General features: G+C 41.7%; 1 long non-coding RNA gene across 1 annotated transcript in view; it reads left to right on the top strand.

The window, feature by feature from the left end:
• The first annotated feature begins 527 nt into the window (after nucleotides 1-527).
• The window catches only part of LOC143836804 (uncharacterized), a 49104-nt gene continuing 39229 nt past the window's right edge, over nucleotides 528-10402 (top strand). The window contains exons 1-2 of the long non-coding RNA XR_013230752.1: nucleotides 528-595; nucleotides 2598-2688. This is a non-coding gene — a long non-coding RNA (uncharacterized LOC143836804). The remainder of the gene's footprint in view (nucleotides 596-2597; nucleotides 2689-10402) is intronic.

The following is a 10402-nucleotide window of genomic DNA, read 5'->3' as shown; positions in this document are numbered from 1 at the left end:
CTGTAGATACAAGGTGCCTTGTTCCAGGGGAGTGACCTCCATTGTGCCCTTGTCCTTGTGGATAAAAGACAGAAAGCTGAATTGTTGATTATCTTAATTTACAGTTGGTAAAAATGCTGAAAAATTCAAGTGTTTGTCATACATGCTACTGACAATACTGAATCCTTCATTCAAGAGAAAACAAAATAAGTCACCATTTAGGGTCCTCAGTGGAACATAACAAATAAGAGTGTCATGTGACATGGATGGTTTCCAGCATGCTCTCCCAAAGAATTGCCTCCAAAAAAACAACTGTACAACTCAATCAACTACATTAGCTATTATGGTGATTATGCTGCAACATGCTGAAACATCTGATTATGTCTCAAATCCACATCCAAAAATAAAACCTATGGAAGTGTCAGAGACTCAAATGACACATCCAGGAATAGAAAAAGGTAATTATTGAGTTACCAGAAATGTCACTCATTAACGCACTTTTGTTCACCATACCTCTTCCTCAGAAAATAGAGTTATGAAGATTTGCAATTTGTCAGCAATATGAGGCCTGTACAGCTGCTATCTTGTGTGAGCATCATTTGAGGACCAGTGAATGGTAAGTGCCTGGATGATGAAGAAGAGTTTGTTTTTATATGGTCACTAACTTTTTGGGAGAGAGGTCCTTTTCAAGATGTAAAAGAATTAAACATTTATTACGGGCTACAATGTCTCAAGGGAGGTTGTCTGGTACGGGGGGAATTTCCCCACATCCAAGAGAGGACTCTGGCAACAACATACATTTTACCATAAATTGACCACAACTTTATTAACGTAACCAAGCGTAGAGTGGCATGGATGGATCCCACCTCTCAGCAGGCTGCCCCAATTTTTGTGAGGTGACTTATAGTAGGAACCCATTGGGTGTTAGTCTCTGTTGGATTTCCTTGTCACCTGGAAATGTGAGCTGACTGCTCACAGGCCCCTTCCATAAGTAGGCTCCAGCAGCGCTGCAGCCACTTGGTCCCATAGGGAGACCTCCTCCATCTGGGGAGTTCAGCATACAAGCTCGGCCTCCCCACAAATGGATGCAACCCATGCCTCATGCCCACAAGCTGTGATGAAAACCAGTAAACACTACACTCCAACCTCTAAAAAAGTAGGGTGGGTCGGGTGGATGTGCCTCGGACTGCACAAAGGGGGAAAGAGGTCAGAACACCACATGCTTCCCCCTTTTAAAGGCACTACCATAACCCCTCCTCTGTGCCCACCCAGTCATGCTCTCTCCCCAGCGTTCCCATGCTCTGGGCAAACCTGGCTTGCCGGGCACACAGGCATCTACCTCCTGCTCCGGCCAGGCCTTTCAGGGGTATGGAGCATCCAGTGACCGTTGGGGAGTCTTTGTCACTATTGTTAATACTGAGCAGTCAGTACATTTAAAGTGACAAACTTAAACAAACTAATTTTGATGAACTTTTAACAGATTTTGCTATGAGGAAGGCAAAAAACCCTTTTTTATTTTTAGTATATATGATTATAGGAGCTTATTTCTTAATGTGTATTTTTAAACCAACTGTTTAATGACAACATAAAGTAGGATCTATGTCACATTGTCACTGTCAGGTCATCAATATCATCTTGCTAACATTTCCCAGGTTATAAAATTTGTAAGCTTAAGGATTTAAAAAAAGAAAATAGCAGTAGACACACAATTTCATTTCGCTAAAAAAATCCTGCTTATTCCACAAAATGTTCACTAAGTTAGGTTATTACAAAGGTTTAATTTTAACATTTATGCTTTTTAAAATTTCAATCACTAGAGTGTGTAAAATCTTATGTATTTTAGAGAAGGAATTGTGAACTGTAGAATTTTACACACCCATCATCATCCATATCTTCACTCAGTTTTTTTTTTAATCCTCTTGACTTTTCCATCTTCCTTTAGTTGTGAGGGCAGGCAGGGGATTGGAGCGGGGCTCACAATTGGAATAGCCTAGGGCCTCTTCTTAATCTAAATCTGACACTGCCTTTATGCCTGGGGGGGGGACACAAATCAACTTGCTTAGAACTCCTCAATGAATAATCATCATATTCACACAAATGCACACATATAGAAACTCCCTTAAGAAGTTTTGCAAGGTTATTTTAATATATCTAGCCATAACATTTTCAATTTTGGAAAGGCTTTCAACAGGAAAAAAAATCACAATTTAGAACTCTAGACATAAGTTATACAGTTTCTACAGCCTAATATTGGATGCCCTGACTTGTTGGATAAAGAAAATGTGAGCATGTTGTCGCATCCATCTGTGCATATGACTGCATATGGTCTATGGGCTGACTCATTTTCTTTTAATTCATTTTGAACCATCCTTTTTTTCGTGGTGTCATTTTCTTTTAAAGCAGTCTCTTCTTTAAGGTATCTTTAAGGTGCACATCTAATTTTTACTGGCAGCGAAGTTCACTAGGTGATTTTGGACCTTCCTTCAGTGAAAGAAATGCTTGAACTCATAGACCTACCTTATACTGTGTCAGACATAGTTTTAACAGGGTCAGTACTGTCTACTCTGACTAGTAGCAAGCAGCTCTCCAGGTTCTTAATGTGACTCTTTCATCTGGAGATTCTCAGGTTTGAAACTGGATCTTCTGTGAATAAAACAGATGCTTAAGATGGAAGAAGACTCCTTAGACAAAAAATTTCTCCAGCCTAAGGTAGGAGACATGCCTCTGTTTTGTCAACCACTATACTTACAGTTAATTCCTGTTTTTTGATTGTAAAAAAGATGACACTTGCATTAGAAAGCAATCTCCTAATAGACTCCCATCTCCCTTACCTTTGGTGAAGGACACAGAGGCAAATTTCACTCCTTTGGGCTGATTCATCCATTGCACCATTTGTGTTGCCCACTTTTTCCAGAGGGTTCCACATTATACTCTGGATTATACAGACTGACTGGGTAGGAGTGTTGACAGGTGGCAGTGCTTTGAGGAACAGGCTGTTACAAGATAGAATGTTGCTTCATTCCAAATACAGTTTGTCTAAATCATTTGACCAAATCTGAAATATATATTCCACGGTGAGTGGATAAAATCCCAAAGCAATAGAATCTATCAGCATGATACTGTCTGAGTCCAGTTCAAGTTAGGAAAGTGCTCTCATGAAAGAACGTCTGGGTCCATGCACATTACAGCATTTAGTCCATATCCGGCACAACAAAAAGCATGTTCATGTGATAGAACAGCCAATTGTTATGAGCATTCTAGGGGTAGTTGAGATTGATCTTTATAAATCTGAAGCAGCATGTTCAGGTTAGACAGATTAATTAAAGCAGCCAGGTACAGCTGTTATTGAACCAAATTTACATCTAGTATTAAGGTTGCATTCGTGCAATAAAATGAAGCATTAATCCTGAGTGGTGATAATTAAATCTGAATAAAGGCCGCAGTGAACTTATCAATAGGATCACCAAAAAAGAGATGTAAATGCTAAACAAATAAATGTCCATCAGAGGTGATAGGGTTTGCCTTTCCACGGGTGCATGCTGAAATAAAGCAATCAGGCAGATAAAACTGGGGGAACAGGATTAATTGCTAACTGTTTCAAGTCACAGAGAAAATTTATTTTCTGGGTTAAAGGCATACACATGTCATTTGTCTCCACCTGCAATGCTTAAAACAGGATGCTCTATGTCCACATGTTTAGAAATACATGTTAAGAAAGGCCAGCATTGGTTATGTCTATATGAAAGTATATCAGTGTATACAGAAGAAGAAGAAGAAGAAGAAGAAGAAGAAGAAGAAGAGTTGGTTCTTATATGCCTCTTTTCCCTACCCGAAGGAGGCTCAAAGTGGCTTACAGTCGCCTTCCCATTCCTCTCATGAATCCAGTCAGAATTGTACTAATCATGATCTGATGCAAATTTTGCCAGATTTTTAATACTATAAATACTCTGATAACATCATTTCACCCAGTCATTTACTCGCAACCAGAACACTTCTAGTCTTACGTTTTCCTGACACCTCTCTATCTGGTTTCAGTTTCCTCACAGTGAAAAGCAGGAGGGGTAGCAGAAGACAGAGGGATCTATAAACTATAATCCTAGCAGGGATGTCATATAAATAGGATGCTTTATCTGTTTTCCTGCTGAATGGTATCATCCCAATAGGCATTTGTGTTCCACTTATAATTTAGGATTGTATGCATATGCTCTTTTTCGTTTCTCTTTGTTTTTGTACGTTATTATTACGAACCTTTTAAATTTCATCCACTCTTGCTGCTCATACTCCAAAAGCACTTGTTTCCCTCCAAAAATGTAACAATATTTTAATTGGAGATGCCCAAACACCTATTGACTCAGCTCAGTCCCTGCTCACTGATTGCAAACAGACAGACGGCCCTCAGCAAGTTGTTTGCTGCTTCTGAAGTGCCTTATTCTGTTTCTCAAGGCATTTTTCACATGTATCAGTACTGCTGCTCAGTAAGATGCCAAGTCTCTCCCACTCCAGTCCTGCTCCACTGGTGCCTCCCCTCCTTCCCTTGCCATCACTGCCAGTTCAGCAGAAGACCAGCATCTGTTCCCATTGCCAATCATTCAGCAGCTGCTTAAGCCTGTCCACAGGTAATGTTTTGCTAAGCATCTCTGCTTGGCACCTGCAAGTGGCTCAAAAATGTCTTTCTAAACATGTGGACATAGAGAAAATATTTTGTTTCAACTACTGTAGCTCTTGACTCTCTACTAAATGTCCTTACTTATCTGAAATATTTCTAACACATTTTCCATTTAACTGCCCACAGTACAATAACATCTTATTGCTGTTACATCGTAGATCACAATGCATTTAATATTTATTTCATGCATTTATATTCCACCTTTCTTTCTGATGGTGACCCAAAGTAGCTTATAACTGATTCCTTTCTCCCATTTTATCCTTACAACAATGTTTGTTTGTTCATTCAATCATTTGATTTCTATGCTGTCGCTCCTAAACCAGCTAGCCCATAGTTAATCTAAGAGATTATGACTGGCCAAAGGTCACCCACCAAGCTTCCATGACATGAGTGGGGATTTGAGCTTAGGGTCTTCCAGCAACCTGTCTGACACTCTTAACCACTATGCTATGCTGAGTCGCCTGAAACCAAGCCAATGAGCAAAAAATAAATTAGTGGCTAGTGTTATTTATTTATTCAAATATTTATAGCCTGCCTTTCCTGATATTTTCCCATTTTGTTGGTTTCTTTTATTCCATGTTTTGTTGGTTTCTTTAATGGTGTTTTTATTATACAGCATTTTACCAGTATTTTGCGTCATTCATACGTTCATTTATATGAAAGTCATCAATGTTGATATCAGGAAATACAATTTTGTAATCTTGTACAGGGAACAGGTGGCAAAAAAGATTCTACTTTCAAGTATAAAACTGAATTGTGGTATCTCTAGGAAGGGAAGTCCTGAAGTAGACTAGCTTGTAGTTATGTTAACCATCCTACCATCAGCTATTGTCTGTGAACGAACATCTAGAATCATAGAATCTGTTTTAAAAACATCTGTAAAATGTCCAGGTTGGAACTTTAGATCAAGCCTATGGTGTTGCCTGTGAAGACTGAGATGTGCTGTGGTAGAAGCACTTCAGACTATGTGCCTCATGTGTCAATTGTCCCATCTGTTTCCATAAGTAAGTAACAGATCTTTTTAGGTGTCCAAGTAGCTTCCCAGTTTAGGAGCTGCAAAGGTTTCACTTGCCTAATCTGCCTTGTGCATACAGTCCTGCAAACACAGTCATCTTTTCCCCACTTACTTCCTTACAATATTGTACTTCAATTCAGATGCATAATGGAATGATCAAGATACTTTCCACAGAAGTTCTGTTTCTAGACTAAGTGAATTGGTCTGCATTCAGAGTTTGACTTGGCAGCAGTAAGCCACTGAGTGGGCTGCAAGTGAACAATCAAATTGTATATCTAAGATGCATACTGTGGAATGAAAAATTGCTCCCCACCCCACCCTCAGAACTGAAGCAAACGTCATCTTTCTCAGCAGTTCTTTCTTCTGGCACAGATTTTAGTTGGACACTTCCCCGTATATGACAACATTCAATTCAGGCCACTGAATCACTTTGGCCCTTAGTCAGCAACATGTCATGTTACTGAGTCTGCAGCAAGGAGAGAGAAGAATCTCCCAGCATATATTTTACATTTCAGACAAACTTAGTGTGTATGGAAATCACAACTGACAGGGCAGGCAAGTGCCAAGAGTAATGGAGGCAGGCAGGCAATGTGCAGGCTTCTTGCCGTGCTGCCAATGAATCACGGTCTTGACCTGCAACCCCTTCTGCTGTTCTGGTTATTGGCCTTGCTTGAACAGAAACTGCCAGGCATCCTGAGCTGAGCCAGAGAGCGAGAGGAACAAGCATCCAGTGGGCATAGGGATGGATTTCGAGCATTATTTATGGCTTCATAATGTTGCGACAAGGAGAGTTTATAAAATCCCACTTGGCAGGGAAGCATGTACACTCTCCCACAGAGTCTAAATATAAGTTAGTTAAAAGCTATGGCTTGCCTGTGCAACTTCTTTAAAAAGGCATGTTTGGGATCCATTGCTTAATCCAGATGATGGTCCCATTTTGAAGTTCTCTGGAGAGGCTTCCATATTAACTGAGAGCAGATTTTTGGAAAATTTTATTGGAAAAAGAATAGCTGCTGCCAAGTATCCCCAAATACATATTTTGTTTAGGTTACAGAGCTGCTGCAAAGAGCTGTCATTTTTAAAATGTCTGTTTGGTGGCTTGCACTTTGATGGTTCTTCGAAGGCCTCTCTTTGCAGAGCTGGCTCGAAACAATGAAAAAAAATGTGTTTTTGAAGTGACTCTAAAGTTTCATAGTGCTCTGAATAAATGTAATTAATTATAGAAATAGATATACTTTTCCTTTCCGTTGGAAGTGATAAAAAACATAACCTTCCATAGATCATCTTCAATAGCTATTTCATACAGTCATTCCATATGTGTGGCCATTGTTTAGTCTGTAGCAGCAAAATAAAACAGGAGTCTGGTGGCACCTTAAAGACGAAGGGAAAAAAATTATGCCAGCATGAGCTTTCATGAATCACAGCTCACAACATCAGACACAACTCCAGAAAGCTTATGGTGAAATAAATTTTGTAAGTTTTTAAGATGTCACCGGACTCCTGTTTTATTTCATATTATTCAGCTAGCACATTGTGCACAAAGTTATGACTAAGACTGAGCCAGAACTGCTTTATCTAATTTTGCATTTGTTGTCAAGAGGCTCCTAAAGCCTCCTACTTTGAGAGGTATCTTAAGTCGCATGACAAACTTTCAGTGGCAGTCTTGTTGGCTTAATGTCCTTTGCCTCCTTTGCTCTCAGAGTTCATGTGCCCCTATTCCTGTTCTGTTACACCTGATATGCTGTGGCAGACCACATGGCTCTTTTGTTGACAGCTATGGCATCTGATGAAATCGGAGACCAATGACAAATTACTTAGGTTGTCACAGCCTAAATTAAGCAGCACTTTGAACAAATTAGTTTGAAGACAGTAAGGGCAGAAGAAGAATGATGCTGGCAGAAAGTGGTAACTAGGGGAACAAAAGGGTAGGGCATGGAATGGCAGAACTGTTTTCTAAAGGGATTCTCCCCCACCATCCAGTGATATCAAAACTGTTAACTTCAAGAGCTGTAAAGAATGGGTGGTATAAAGATCCAAGTAAATATATTAATAAAAATGAGAAGACAATCAGTGTCACTTTCATTATGGCACAGCAGGCATGATTGGACATGTGACTGGTCATTAATTGTTTACTTAGAATATTAATCCAGGCATGAAGTTTGAAACAATGGAGGAATTAACAGTTGGTGCTTTACTTACAGTATGGATGATAGGATGAAATACAGCTTGCATGTTATAGATCAGGTAGACAATCCGGAGTGTACTGTTTTAGATTTTTTAAAAAACAGCTATGCATCTGTTCATTTTTTCTGTCATTGATGCTTCTGGGCTATCCCTTACATGAGGCAGCACATTTTATAAGACCATTCTCATTCACAGCATCGTTGAGTGGTGTGTCTTGGCTTTCCTTGAAAGGGGTTGTTTAGAGAATTTGACATTTGAATAAAGTTTTTCAATTTGAACAAGTAGTAAAAATAAAAGTAAAGGTTACCTTTCTTAGTGTTGTCAAGATTTATAACAATAGCACATCTTAACTGTGTTTTATAGGTTGCTCGAGCCATTCAAATTAAATAGTGACCTACAAAAACATGTGATTTTCAGAAACAGGACAGTGTTTGTGAAACCTTGAGAAGGCTGATGGCATTTTGAATGCCTTGAGAGCCTTGTAAAAGGTAAAGGTTGGCTCAAGTTCTGATTTGTTTTACAATTTTTTGTTAACATTTTGCATTCCAAATGCTGGGCTAGGATGTTAAAACAAGAGCCTCTGCCATTGAGCATAGAGATGACTTATAGCAGATGGTTGTGCTATTCCATAGTTGCAACCCAACTGGTCTTTCAAATGACATGGCAGAAACACATCCAGCCATCAGTACGGTGGCATTGGACTGATAGCATTAAGGAGGAGACAAGGTAGAAGATGATGGTTCTACATAGCATCTTAACAGAGAAGGACCCTCTGTTAAGGATTAACATCAGATGATTCTTCCCCACATAGCCCAGTTTGGCAATATTGATATTTCTGAAATTCTCATAATAGGCGGTGGGACTTACCCGTAGCCACCCGTTGGCGGGGGAAGGGCAGGCGGGAAGAGAGTGGCTTGCTCGGCCGCTCGAGGGTTCGTCGCGCTGCGAGGGGCGGGGCCATAGGGCTGGGTTAAGCTCAGCCCCTGGCTTCCCTCCACTCGCGGCTAGGCAGGCAAATAACCCTCCCAGCCTCCCTGTTATTTGATGTTTTACCGGTATTATTGTTAATTTCGTCACAGCGGGTAGGCATATGGGAATGACCCTGTTAAAGGGAGCCGGGGTGCGATCGGCCTCTCCGAGGGGCTTGGGGCCTCCGTAAAGGGGTGGTCGGCAACAAGCTGGGGTCTGCCCAGCAGGGCAGGTCATCGCAGCTTGTTGAATGACCAGATGGCCCTGGGGGTATCCAAGGAGGTTCGCACCCTTTGGGCCCCTACCTGGGCTATCTCCCAGTTAGTGAGTCCAGCAAGGGGGTCACGTAGTCCCAGCGGGGAACTGGATGACAGGCTCTGATGTGCGCTGACTCAGGCTGGCAGTGTGTTCACTGCATAGGTCAGGCTCATCCTTATGCTGCGTCAACCCTCCATTGGGAGATGTTTTTGAATAAACACTGTGGCCTGTTATATGCTGAACAAATGGAGTTGCGTATTCTTCCCGCCATACTGGCCTTTTACCTGCCAATAATATTTTCACCACAATGTTGAGGGAGATTGTAAACCTCTCCTTAACATCTGGAGAGTTTCCCAAGGGGCTCAAGGAAGCAGTGGTACGCCCTTTACTGAAAAAAGCCATCATTGGACCCACAGAACCCCGCCAGTTACCGCCTAGTTTTGTACTTGGTGTTCCTGGGTAAGGTGCTAGAGCGGGCTGCGGCAGACCAACTCCTAGGTTTCTTGGATGAAACTTCAGCCCTCAACTCATACCAGTCTGAGGAGTCGACTGAAGATGGCGCCGTAATTGCTGGACTTCTATCCAGCTCTTAAGCCTTGCCGAGGGTCAGGAGCATCTGCACCTGGCAGACCTGAGCAGATACGCAAATCTGCTCGCTGGTCGCCCCAGGAACCGGGAACGGCATCCTGAGGGTCCTACAGATCCGTGGGGAGGTAGGGAGACCGAGCTCTCCGGATCAACAGCGGCGTGTGCTCAAGGTCACGATGGCGCCCTTGTCGCAAACAACTTTCTAAGCTTGAAACGACCAGCTGACCCTACATTCTTCCCAGACCATCTTTTACCAGACTGACAGGAGCTGAAGTTTACAACAGTAAGGATTGAAAGCTTTCTGGCTTTTCCTTTTCTTTTCCCACAAGCTCTTTCCCCCCCCCCCCTCCTCAACCAATTTACAAGTGATTTCCCTCTTTCGTCGAGTGAGAGACTCCCAGCTAATTATACCCACTAACCAAACAAAGAGAGAGCTTTGAAGATTTGTTGGTGAAAGTTCAGTGGGGGAAGCTGACTTGATACGGAGATCGACAAAGTGATAATTTGGGGTCGCTCGTGCTCCCGCGAGACCTCACGAGACTTTCTGTTTATAGTTTGTGACTGCCTAGAACTATGGAAGAATTAACTAAGGCACAGCTTTTCCATTTGTTATGCGAAGGAAACTCAAAGATACTGAAAGCAGTCAATAAGCTGGAAAAGGAAATCCGTGGGATTAAGGGGGAGCTTTTGGACGGAGCCCATGGTCTGGAGAGAGCAGCTGATGACGCAGCTCAGCCAACAAT

The sequence above is a fragment of the Paroedura picta genome, chromosome 4, assembly GCF_049243985.1.
Source record: "Paroedura picta isolate Pp20150507F chromosome 4, Ppicta_v3.0, whole genome shotgun sequence".
Classification (NCBI taxonomy): domain Eukaryota; kingdom Metazoa; phylum Chordata; class Lepidosauria; order Squamata; family Gekkonidae; genus Paroedura; species Paroedura picta.
The sequence above is the reverse complement of the archived record's forward strand: the minus strand, read 5'-3'. Positions and strand labels throughout refer to the sequence as shown.